This window comes from Hyla sarda, chromosome 6 (genome assembly GCF_029499605.1).
Source record: "Hyla sarda isolate aHylSar1 chromosome 6, aHylSar1.hap1, whole genome shotgun sequence".
NCBI lineage: Eukaryota > Metazoa > Chordata > Amphibia > Anura > Hylidae > Hyla > Hyla sarda.
The window spans coordinates 92,840,950-92,854,233 of NC_079194.1; the positions used below are offsets into that span (position 1 = coordinate 92,840,950).

The window sequence follows — 13,284 nt, forward strand, 5'->3', positions numbered from 1 at the left end:
GTGAATGTACCCTAACAACACTACACTACACTAAACTAACACAAAATAAAGAGTAAAACACTACATATGCACACCCGTACACTACATATACACACCCGTAAAAATGTCTTGAGCACTGTTTCCAAAACGGAGCCTTCAGCTGTTGCAAAATAACAACTCCCAGTATTGCCAGACAGCCATGGTGGGGCAAGCTGTGCATAACTAGCTTGCCCCCTGACTGGTGAGCAGTTAAGGGGTTAAGAAATATACAGGCAATGTTTTAGCCCCCTCCCCCACCTGTAAAACTTGCCAGTGGCTATAGTGGTATGTCCCATGGGTGGGGGGAAGGAGTGCACCAATCAGGGGTTCAATAGTTTCCCGGGCTTTCAGGGGCCCTCCCCTGGGTATTTATAGCTGTGGTGCCTCCCTTCCCCCCTCAATCTGCCCGGGACCCGGAGTTTTGCCCTCCCTCCCTCCCTTTTTTGTATCTCTGTTTATTGTAAGTCACAGCTTGGCGGTAAGAAGACGGTGAAAGCGGGGTCAACCCGGGGTAGACCTCCACACAGGACGGTGTGGCAGCACCTCTCGGGTTGGTAAGAAGCCAATCGGTGTCTTTGTTACAGTTAAATTGTTATTTATATAAGTAATTTTATAAATAAAGCTGTGGCCAATCCCCACCCACGGAAAAGTTAAATTGTTGTTGTGTCAGTTATTATTTAATTAATTATAGTAATAAGGGGGAGGGGTAGTTACAGCCTGCTAGGAGCTAATTGTGTCTCAACAGTCTTGACTGTCCAGGCATGTTGAGAGGTTTGCAACAGCTGGAGGCACCCTGTTTGGAGAACACTGCCGTAGCTATTTTTGGTGGAGGAGGCAAGCGCCATACTTGGGTCCGTCCCTATGCAAATCCCCAATTTGGGCCTCAAATGTGCATGGCGCTCTCTCACTCCGGAGCCCTGTCATATTTCAAGGCAACAGTTTAGGGCCACAAATTCGCTACAAATTTTGGGGGGCTTTTCCTCCTTTTAGCCCTTATAAAAAGGTAAAGTTGGGGTCTACACCAGCATGTTAGTGTAAAAAAATATATAATGTTTTACACTAACATGCTAATGTTGCCCCATACATTTTGTTTTCATAAGAGGTAAAAGGGAACAAAGACCCCCAAAATACCCCATATGTGGATGTAAAGTGCTCTGCAGGCACACAACAGGGATCAGAAGTGAGAGCGCACCATTTACATTTGAGGCCTAAACTGCTGATTTGCACAGGGGTGGCAGCTGGTTACAGCGGTTCTGATATAAATGCAAAAAAAAAAAAACCCTCATGTGACCCCATTTTGAAAACTACACCCCTCACTGAATGTAATCAGAGGTGAGCCTTTACACCCCACAGCTGTTTGACACATTTTCGTTAACCCCTTAAGGACGCAGGGTTTTTCCCTTTTTGCATTTTTATTTTTTCCTCATCACCTTCTAAAAATCATAACGCTTTCAATTTTGCACATAAAATTTCATATGATGGCTTATCTTTTGCGCCACCAATTTTATTTTGCAGTGACATTAGTCATTTTACCAAACAATCCACGTCGAAATGGAAAAAAAATTCATTGTGCGACAAAATTGAAGAAAAAATGCCATTTTGTAACTTTTGGGGGCTTCCGTTTCTATGCAGTGCATTTTTCGGTAATTGCCTTATCTTTATTCTGTAAGTCCATACGGTTAAAATGATACCCTACTTTTATAGGTTGGATATTGTCGTACTTCTGAAAAAAATCATAACTACATGCAGGAAAATATATACGTTAAAAATTCTCATCTTCTGACCCCTATAACTTTTTTATTTTTCCGCGCACAGGCCGGTATGAGGGCAAATTTTTTTGCGCTGTGATCTGAGGTACCATTTTTGCATTGATAGGACTTATTGATCGCTTTTAATTCATTTTTTCATGATATAAAAAGTGATCAAAAATACGCTATTTTGAACTTTGGAATTTTTTTGCGCATACGCTATTGACCGTGCGGTTTAATTAACCATATATTTTTTATAATTCGGACATTTACACACATGGTCATACCACATATGTTTATTTTTATTTACACTTTTTTTTATGGGAAAAGGGGAGTGATTCATACCTTTATTAGGGGAGGGGTTAAATGATCTTTATTAACTTTTTTTTCCACTTTTTTTTTGCAGTGTTATAGCTCCCATAGGGGGCTATAACACTGCACACACTGATCTTTTACACTGATCCCTGCAAAGCCATAGCTTTGCATTGATCAGTGTTATAGGCGGTGGATTGCTCAAGCCTGTATCTCAGGCTTGGAGCAATCAATCGCCGATCGGACACGACGGAGACAGGTGAGGGGACCTTTGCTCGCGTGCTAGCTGATCGGGACATTGCGATTTTATCTCGATGGTCCCGAACAGCACAACTGAGCTGCCGGGAAGCTTTCACTTTCATTTTTTGCAGTGAGTATTTACACCCACAGGTGTCTGACAGATTTTTGGAACACTGGTCCGTGAAAATTAAAAATGTAAATTTTTATTTGTTCAGCCCACTGTTCCAAAGATCTGTCAAATGGCAGTGGGGTGTAAACGCTCACTGCACCCCTTATTACATTCCATGAGGGGTGTAGTTTCCAAAATGGGGTCACATGTGGGGGGTCCACTGTTCTTGCACCATGGGGGCTTTGTAAACGCACATGGCCCCCGGCTTCTATTCCAACCAAATTCTCTCTACAAAAGCTCAATGGCGCTTCTCCTCTTCTGAGCCCTCTAATGCGCCAACAGAGTACTTTACATCAACATATGGGGTATTTCCATACTCAGAAGAAATTGTGTTACAAATTTTGGGGGGCTTTTTCTCCTATTACCCCTTGTAAAAATGAAAAATTTTGGCTAACACCAGCATTTTAGTGAAAATTTTTTTTTTCATTTTCATGTCCAACTTTTGTGAAAATTTGGCAAACACCTGTGGGATGTTAAGGCTCACTGTACCCCTTGTTACGTTCTTTGATGGGTGTAGTTTCCCAAATTGTGTGCCATGTGTTTTTTTTTTTGCTGTTCTGGCACCACAGGGACTTCCTAAATGAGACATGCCCCCCAAAAACCATTTCAGCAAAATTTGCTTTCCAAAAGCCCAATGTCGGAGCGACATTTTGAGCCCTCTAGTGCACCTGCAGGGGGACATTTCCACCTATTACCCCTTGTGAAAATAAAAAAATTGGGGTAACATCTGCATTTCAGTGAAAAAAATAAAATTTTCATGTCCTACTTTAAAGGACATGTCTCACAGTAAAAAATTGTTCAGCTTTTAGTGCAGAAGGTAAAGTTATATAGGTTTGTAAATCACTTCCATTACCAATGCTGCTTAGAAACAAGCTTTTTCTTCATTCTTCTGTCTGACAGGAAGTTCAGCAGTTCCAGGTTTTCATGACTTGCGACCCCCTATTCAGGCTGTTATCAGCAGCATCCCGAGGCCGTGACGTGACAATTACCCAGAAAACCCCTGTGCTGCAGAGAGCTCCCTGTGCTCGGCCTTAGCCCCTCCCATCTGATAAATATTCACACTGTCCTCCCTCTGTTCTGCAGTGATTGGCTGAGCAGCACTGCCTATATGCCGGCTGATTCAGATCATAGCAGCCCCAGCAAACAGGCTGATTCTCTCCCCTCTCCTTGCTAATGTTTTTACACTGATAACGGAGAAGAGGGGGAAGGGGAGGGAGCTGCCAGCGTAGAGCTGTCACACTGAGAATGGAGGGGAGGGAGAGTAGAGCTGTCACACTGAGCACTGGGGAGGGAGGAGTGCAGGGCAGAGAAGGGGGGAGGTGACTGTGACACTGTAAAGCTGTTTCACTGAGAGGAGGAGGGGGAGGGAGTTATTTTACAGTGTAAAACTGCAGCTTCAACTCCAGGGTCCCTCTCTCTGAGCACTGAGATTAGTTTGTTTCCTCGTATCCACCCTGCTGTATAGGGCTATGATTGGAGCTCAGTGTTATGTGGCCACCCTGCTGTATAGGGCTATGATTGGAGCTCAGTGTTATGTGGGAGTGAGCTAGCAGAGCTGTGGGAGTGACTAACATAAGTTAAGAGTGTTAACAAGCTCTCTGCTCAGGCAGCTGAGAGCAGGAAATGTGAGCAGTGCATGCAGGGAAATGTAGTCTTTGAGATCACAGGCATAGCCACCATAACCAGGAAGTAACTGGAATTTATGAGCTGAATAGCCGGTGAATGGGGGCCGGAAAAAAAAATCACAAACATGTCAGAGAGGTGGTAGGTGAATATACTATGGAATGGCTAGGTATTTTTTTCTCTTTGCTGCATGGGATATCTTCTTTAACGAAAGTTTGTCAATCATCTGTGGGGTGTTAAGGCTCACTGTACCCCTTGTTACATTCCTTGAGCAGTGTAGTTTCCCAAATAGTTTTCCATGTGGGCATTTTTTTGCTGTTATGGCACCATGGGGGCTTCCTAAAAGCGACATTCCCCCCAAAAACCATTTCAGCAAAATTCGCTCCCCAAAATCCCATTGTCGCTCCTTCCCTTCTGAGCCCTCTTCTGCACCCACAGAGCACTTTACATCCACATATGAGGTATTTCCTTACTCGAGAGAAATTAGGTTACAAATTTTGTCTTTTTCTCCTTTTTTTCCCTTATACAAATAAAAAATATTGGTCTACAAGAACATATTACTGTAAAAAATTTGGATTTAGAATTTTTGCCTCCATTTTGCTGCTATTCCTGTGAAATACCTAAAGGGTTAACAAACTTTCTGAATGTCATTTTGAATACTTTGAGGGGTGCAGTTTCTATAATGGGGTCAATTATGGGAGATTTCTGAGAGAAAGGCCCCTAAAATCCACTTCAAACTTAAATGGCCCATGAAAAATTCAGATTTTCAATATTTATTGAAAATTGCTGCTATACTTTGAAGTCCTCTAATGCAGTGGTTCTCAACCTTTTTGGCGACTGTACCCCCAAAGGCTGAAAGTATGTCCGCGGGTACCCCCTCGCACGGAACTTGCGCGCGAGGGGTACCTGCGGACAAAAGGCGTGTTCTTACCTTTATACTAATGCTTCCCCCCTCCATCTTTATCCCCTTGTGTTATTATTCCCTCCTCCATCTTTATCTCCTTGTGTTATTATTCCTCCTCCATCTTTATCCCCTTGTGTTATTATTCCTCCTCCATCTTTATCCCCTTGTGTTATTATTCCCCCTCCATCTTTATCCCTTTGTGTTATTATTCCTCCTCGATCTTTATCCCCTTGTGTTATTATTCCTCCTCCATCTTTATCCCCTTGTGTTATTATTCCCTCCTCCATCTTTATCCCCTTGTGTTATTATTCCTCCTCCATCTTTATCCCCTTGTGTTATTATTCCTCCTCCATCTTTATCCCCTTGTGTTATTATTCCTCTTCCATCTTTATCCCCTTGTGTTATTATTCCCTCTCCATCTTTATCCCCTTGTGTTATTATTCCTCCTCCATCTTTATCCCCTTGTGTTATTATTCCTCCTCCATCTTTATCCCCTTGTGCTATTATTCCTCCTCCATCTCTATCCCCTTGTGTTATTATTCCTCCTCCATCTTTATCCCCTTGTGTTATTATTCCTCCTCCATCTTTATCACCTTGTGTTATTATTCCTCCTCCATCTTTATCCCCTTGTGTTATTATTCCTCCTCCATCTTTATCCCCTTGTGTTATTATTCCCTCCTCCATCTTTATCCCCTTGTGTTATTATTCCTCCTCCATCTTTATCCCCTTGTGTTATTATTCCTCCTCCATCTTTATCCCCTTGTGTTATTATTCCTCTTCCATCTTTATCCCCTTGTGTTATTATTCCCTCTCCATCTTTATCCCCTTGTGTTATTATTCCTCCTCCATCTTTATCCCCTTGTGTTATTATTCCTCCTCCATCTTTATCCCCTTGTGCTATTATTCCTCCTCCATCTCTATCCCCTTGTGTTATTATTCCTCCTCCATCTTTATCCCCTTGTGTTATTATTTCTCCTCCATCTTTATCACCTTGTGTTATTATTCCTCCTCCATCTTTATCCCCTTGTGTTATTATTCCTCCTCCATCTTTATCCCCTTGTGTTATTATTCCCCCTCCATCTTTATCCCCTTGTGTTATTATTCCTCCTCCATCTTTATCCCCTTGTGTTAGTATTCCTCCTCAATCTTTATCCCCTTGTGTTAGTATTCCTCCTCCATCTTTATCCCCTTGTGTTATTATTCCCCCTCCATCTTTATCCCATTGTGTTATTATTCCCCCTCCATCTTTATCCCCTTGTCCCATTACTCCCCCTCCATCTTTATCCCCTTGTGTTATTATTCCTCCTCCATCTTTATCCCCTTGTGTTATTATTCCTCCTCCATCTTTATCCCCTTGTGTTATTATTCCTCCTCCATCTTTATCCCCTTGTGTTATTATTCCTCCTCCATCTTTATCCCCTTGTGTTATTATTCCTCTTCCATCTTTATCCCCTTGTGTTATTATTCCCTCTCCATCTTTATCCCCTTGTGTTATTATTCCTCCTCCATCTTTATCCCCTTGTGTTATTATTCCTCCTCCATCTTTATCCCCTTGTGCTATTATTCCTCCTCCATCTCTATCCCCTTGTGTTATTATTCCTCCTCCATCTTTATCCCCTTGTGTTATTATTCCTCCTCCATCTTTATCACCTTGTGTTATTATTCCTCCTCCATCTTTATCCCCTTGTGTTATTATTCCTCCTCCATCTTTATCCCCTTGTGTTATTATTCCCTCCTCCATCTTTATCCCCTTGTGTTATTATTCCTCCTCCATCTTTATCCCCTTGTGTTATTATTCCTCCTCCATCTTTATCCCCTTGTGTTATTATTCCTCTTCCATCTTTATCCCCTTGTGTTATTATTCCTCCTCCATCTTTATCCCCTTGTGCTATTATTCCTCCTCCATCTCTATCCCCTTGTGTTATTATTCCTCCTCCATCTTTATCCCCTTGTGTTATTATTTCTCCTCCATCTTTATCACCTTGTGTTATTATTCCTCCTCCATCTTTATCCCCTTGTGTTATTATTCCTCCTCCATCTTTATCCCCTTGTGTTATTATTCCCCCTCCATCTTTATCCCCTTGTGTTATTATTCCTCATCCATCTTTATCCCCTTGTGTTAGTATTCCTCCTCAATCTTTATCCCCTTGTGTTAGTATTCCTCCTCCATCTTTATCCCCTTGTGTTATTATTCCCCCTCCATCTTTATCCCATTGTGTTATTATTCCTCCTCAATCTTTATCCCCTTGTGTTAGTATTCCTCCTCCATCTTTATCCCCTTGTGTTATTATTCCCCTCCTCCATCTTTATCCCCTTGTGTCATTATTCCTCCTCCATCTTTATCCCCTTGTGTTATTATTCCTCCTCCATCTTTATCCCCTTGTACTATTATTCCCCCTCCATCTTTATCCCCTTGTGTTATTATTCCTCCTCCATCTTTATCCCCTTGTGTTATTATTTCTCCTCCATCTTTATCCCCTTGTCCCATTACTCCCCCTCCATCTTTATCCCCTTGTGTTATTATTCCTCCTCCATCTTTATCCCCTTGTGTTATTATTCCCCCTCCATCTTTATCCCCTTGTCCCATTACTCCCCCTCCATCTTTATCCCCTTGTGTTATTATTCCTCCTCCATCTTTATCCCCTTGTGTTATTATTCCTCCTCCATCTTTATCCCCTTGTGTTATTATTCCTCCTCCATCTTTATCCCCTTGTGTTATTATTCCTCCTCCATCTTTATCCCATTGTGTTATTATTCATCCTCCATCTTTATCCTCTTGTGTTATTATTCCCCCTTCATCTTTATCCCCTTGTGTTATTATTCCTCCTCCATCTTTATCTCCTTGTGTTATTATTCCTCCTCCATCTTTATCCCCTTGTGCTATTATTCCTCCTCCATTTTTATCCCCTTGTCCCATTATTCCCCCTCCATCTTTATCCCCTTGTGCCATTATTCCTCCTCCATCTTTATCCCCTTGTGTTATTATTCCTCCTCCATCTTTATCCCCTTGTGCCATTCTTCCTCCTCCATCTTTATCCCCTTGTGTTATTATTCCTCCTCCATTTTTATCCCCTTGTGTTATTATTCCTCCTCCTCCATCTTTATCCCCTTGTGTTATTATTTCCCCCTCCATCTTAATCCCCTTGTGCCATTATCATCCAATATGGCAAAAGGGGATCAGATGGAGGGGGGAATAATAGCATAAGGGGATAAAGATGGAGGGGGAATAATGGGACAAAGGGATAAAAATGGAGGAGGAATAATAACACAAGGGGATAAAGATGGAGGAGGGAATAATAACACAAGGGGATAAAGATGGAGGAGGAATAATGGGACAAGGGAATAAAGATGGAGGAGGAATAATAACACAAGGGGATAAAGATGGAGGAGGAATAATAACACAAGGGGATAAAGATGGAGGGGGATAATCAACCCTCTCCCCTCCATATTAATCCTCTTGTGTTATTATTCCCTCCTCCATCTTTATCCCCTTGTACTATTATTCCTCCTCCATCTTTATCCCCTTGTGTTATTATTCCTCCTTCATCTTTATACCCTTGTGTTATTATTCCTCCTCCATCTTTATCCCCTTGTGTTATTATTCCTCCTCCATCTTAATCCCCTTGTGTTATTATTCCTCCTTCATCTTTATACCCTTGTGTTATTATTCCTCCTTCATCTTTATCCCCTTGTGCTATTATTCCTCCTCATCTTTATCCCCTTGTGCTATTATTCCTCCTCCATTTTTATCCCCTTGTCCCATTATTCCCCCTCCATCTTTATCCCCTTGTGTTATTATTCCTCCTTCATCTTTATACCCTTGTGTTATTATTCCTCCTCCATCTTTATCCCCTTGTGTTATTATTCCCCCTCCATATTTATCCCCTTGTGTTATTATTCATCCTCCATCTTTATCCCCTTGTGTTATTATTCCCTCTCCATCTTTATCCCCTTGTGCCATTATTCATCCTCCATCTTATTCCCCTTGTGTCGTTATCCCCCCTCCCTCTGATCCCCTTTTGCCATTTCCCCCCCTCCATCTTAATCCCCTTGTGCCATTATTATCCGATATGACAAAAGGGGATCATAGGAAGGGGAATGGCGCAAGGGGATTAAAATGGAAGGGGAGAGGGATAATGATGGAGGGGGGATGGGGAGCAATAAAGCACAAGGCATTAAGATTAAGGGGGGAGAGGGATAAAGCACTAGGCATTAAGATGGAGGGGGAGAGGGATAATGGTGGAGGGGGGATGAGGGAGAAATAAAGCACAATGCATTAAAATGTAATGCCTTGTGCTTTATTACTTACCCCACCCCACCCCCACCGCCATTATCCCTCTCCCCCTCCATCTTAATGCCTTGTGCTCCATCAAATACACTTCCTCCCCCCTCCAATACACTTCCCCCCCCACCTCGTCCAAAACACTTCCCCCCACCTCGTCCGATACACTCCGCCCCAACCTCGTCCAATACACTTCCCCCCGTCAAATACACTTCCCCCCCTCCAATGCACTTCCCCCCGTCCAATACACTCCCCCCCCTCCAATGCACTTCCCCCCATCCAATACACTTCCCCCCCGTCCAATGCACTTCCCCCCGTCCAATGCACTTCCCCCCCACCTCATCCAAAACACTTCCCCCCCACCTCGTCCAATACACTCCCCCCACCTCGTCCAATACACTTCCCCCCGTCCAATACACTTCCCCCCTCCAATGCACTCCCCCCTCCAATACACTTCCCCCCGTCCAATACACTTCCCCCCTCCAATGCACTTCCCCCCTCCAATGCACTCCCCCCCTCCAATGCACTCCCCCCTCCAATGCACTCCCCCCCCCTGTCCAATACACTTCCCCCCCTCCAATACACTTCCCCCCTCCAATACACTTCCCCCCCTCCAATACACTCCCCCCCCCCCCTCCAATATACTTCCCCCCCCTCCAATACACTTCCCCCCTCCAATACACTTCCCCCCTCCAATACACTTCCCCCCTCCAATACACTTCCCCCCCCTCCAATACACTTCCCCCCCCTCCAATACACTTCCCCCCACCTCGTCCAATACACTTCCCCCCCCTCCTCCAATACACTTCCCCCTGTCCAATACACTTCCCCCCTCTGGCCCGCACAGTTGTTAACTTTCTTTTTTCGTATTACCTGGCCTCCGGCGGGACCCTGTTCGCTGCCACTTGATGCAGTGCGACCCGTTCGGCGGGACCGCACTGACGTATGACGTCCTCCTGCATTGTGCGGCAACTCCGCGCAACGTAAGGGGAGGTCACACGTCTCCCCGGCAACCAGGCAGCTCACTCACAGTAGCCGCGGCCGCAGCTTGGGCCGTGCTACTATACAGTGAGCTGCCGTGGCTAATAAAAAATGTGCTCTGTCAAATACTGGCCATTGCATGGCCGGTATTTGACAGCGCTTTCGCTTACCCCCGCTCAACCCGTGGCGTACCCCTTGGGGTACGTGTACCACGGGTTGAGAACCCAGGCTCTAATGGGTTCAAAAAGTAAGAACATGTCAACTTTATGAGGTCAACATAAATTAGACATATTGTATATGTGAATCAATATATAATTTATTTGGCATGTCCATTTTCCTTAAAAGCAGAGAGTTTCAAAGTTCGAAAAATGCTAAATTTTAAACTTTTTCATGAAATTTTGGAATTTTTCACAAAGAAATTATGCAAAATTTACACTAACGTAAAGTAGACTATGTCACAAAAAGCAATCTCGAAATCAAATTCATAAGTTAAAGCATCCCAGAGTTATTAATGCTTAAAGTGACAGTAGTCAGATTTGCAAAAAACGACTGCGTCCTTAAAGTCAAAATGGGTTGCGTCCTTAAGTGGTTAAGTAATTCAGAAATGTATTTTTTTTTTTTTTCATTTCATGCCACTTTTGTACTTTATCTTAGTGGTAAAATGTGGTTAATACCTTATCACTTATGAAAAACTCCTAAAGTTGGCAATTAAAAAAAAAATATATATAATTTTTCCAAATTTGACATGCTCCGCATTTAAGAAAGATAGTCACACCACATAAATAAGCTAATAATAATATATATTTACTTTATGTCTACTTTATGTTGGCATTATTTGTTAAACTTCCTTTTACTTTTTTAGGTTGTTACAGGGAGTAGAAATTTAGCAGCTAATTTTCAATAATTTATTTTTTTATTTTTAAGGAACTAGTTCATTTCCAGACGCTACACGCTCTGCATGCTACACCCCTAAAAAGGATTCACAACAGAATAAAGAAACAGTGTTAACCCTGTAGGTGGTTCACAGGAATTAAAGCAACGTGTCAGAAAAATTTTATCTTTTTTAAAATGTTAAAATTTGATCCATTTTTCCTATTTTTTATTATTAGGTTGTTTTTCAGGTATCATGCTAAGGTTTGCAAAATTTTCAAAAGTTGAGGTGCCAAAACATAAGAACATACAATAACAACTAAACCCCACACCTAGAAACAGTTCCAGGTGAGGGTATAAGACCCCTTAAAATGCACCCTCCCTTAAAACTTCACTTTTAATATAGGTTATTTAAAAAATCACAAACTTATAAGGAGACCTCATTGGTGAACACTTTGCTAATATTAAAACTGTGAATGCACTGCCTCCCCTACATGTCTCGTGACACCAGTCATCAGGGGTATCTGAGGCATATGGCACGTGGGGACCTTTTGTTGGAACTTATATAGACTATAGTGGCCCCTCCTCACGTTTGGTCCTCCAATCGTTTGGTTGAACTTGATGGACTCTGGTCTTTTTTCAACCATTGAACTATGTTACTATGTTATGAACTAAGCTACTAATCATTTCCGCCATTAAGAGTTAGTCAATTCATATCTTCAATTAGAGCCATCAATCTAAAAGGTCAAAGCTTACCACATTTGTGCGTCGGCACCTCATATTGCTTTGTTTCCTTTTGATCTCTGACCTCTTTTTTGTCAGCGGCGCTGTAAGATGCCGCACTTCCTGGGTTGTCACATGATCAACAGGTCATGTGACTCCGTCCGTGACGTCCTGTAGTGTGAATGGATGATATTGTCATGTGACCACTACCATGACGCTTCAATGCGCTATTGGCTAATTATGACTGACAAAACAGTTACATGTCACGCAACCTAACTCCTACTACAACCCGCGCAATCAACTGAACTTTAAAGAAATTGTGTGAAAAGAAGAGGGATCACAACTATTCATTCTGCACTGCTCTATTGGTTTCCATATTATTGGTCACATTAGATTGTCACCACTACCAGCATATGTTATTTTGGATTACAGACTATATATATATATATATATATATATATATATATATATATATATATATATATATATATATATATAATGTATATGTACGTATATTTTTAGTTATGCACCAGTTCAGTTTTATCGATGTAATCGGATTTAAACAATATATTGAGTTTTTTAGAGTAAATCCCAACCTGTGTCCTATGACTTCATGTCATTGTATTTTATACCTGTGTGGTCTTAATAAACTCAATTCCCACTTGAATTTCCATCCCTCATTTCAATATCAAAGTAGATAGAAACACCTATTTTTTAGATACAGTGTTACTTGAGAAAGGCTGCATGGCGGCTGAAACGTTGCTCCACTTGGTATGGAATAAAGCTACCACTACTTCATTGTACTTTGTGTGCTGCGGTCAAACTTTATTTTGTGGATTGGTGAGGGCTCCTGACCTGAGCTACAAGACTGCTTGCACCTATCTTTTTGCCTGGACTGATGTACCGCTCACCCTGCCTTGCTATATATATATATATATATATATATATATATATTTCTGTCTATTTGATAATGCTTTGATAATGCTCGATAATGGCGGTGTGATACTGCCGAAACGTCAGTGGGTCAATAAAGCACTGTTGGTGTTTTACTTACATTTGGGTGTGCTGCTGGATTTTTGCTGTGGATCTCTATATACAGCCTGTGACTGGGACTGTATTCCTTACCTGTACCCCGCTGCTTCACTACTCTCAAGTTTGGTGTGCTGCCTACCTACTACTGTTTATATATATATATATATATATATATATATATATATATATATATTTCTGTCTATTTGTTATCTACCCTATCAGTACTGTTGTGGGAAGGGCGGGCCGTATGGGTAGGTGGAGTTAAATAGCTGTCCCACAACTGTGTGTTTGCCCCCGCCCCCAAAGTTACAATTTGTCAGCAATCCCCTGAGCAATGCCCCTAGTGGTGAGAAGGAGCTGAGGAGTCAAGATGAGGGTGAGC

The 13,284-nt window shown here is 42.2% G+C and overlaps 1 protein-coding gene across 2 annotated transcripts in view; it reads right to left on the reverse strand.

Moving 5' to 3' along the window:
- LOC130275887 (ficolin-2-like) overlaps positions 1–12,036 on the reverse strand; it is a 104,824-nt gene extending 92,788 nt beyond the window's left edge. For both annotated transcript variants that reach the window (XM_056524489.1, XM_056524488.1), the window contains exon 1: positions 11,904–12,036. The gene's annotated coding sequence lies outside the window, so the exon portion shown is untranslated. The remainder of the gene's footprint in view (positions 1–11,903) is intronic.
- Positions 12,037–13,284: the final 1,248 nt, after the last annotated feature.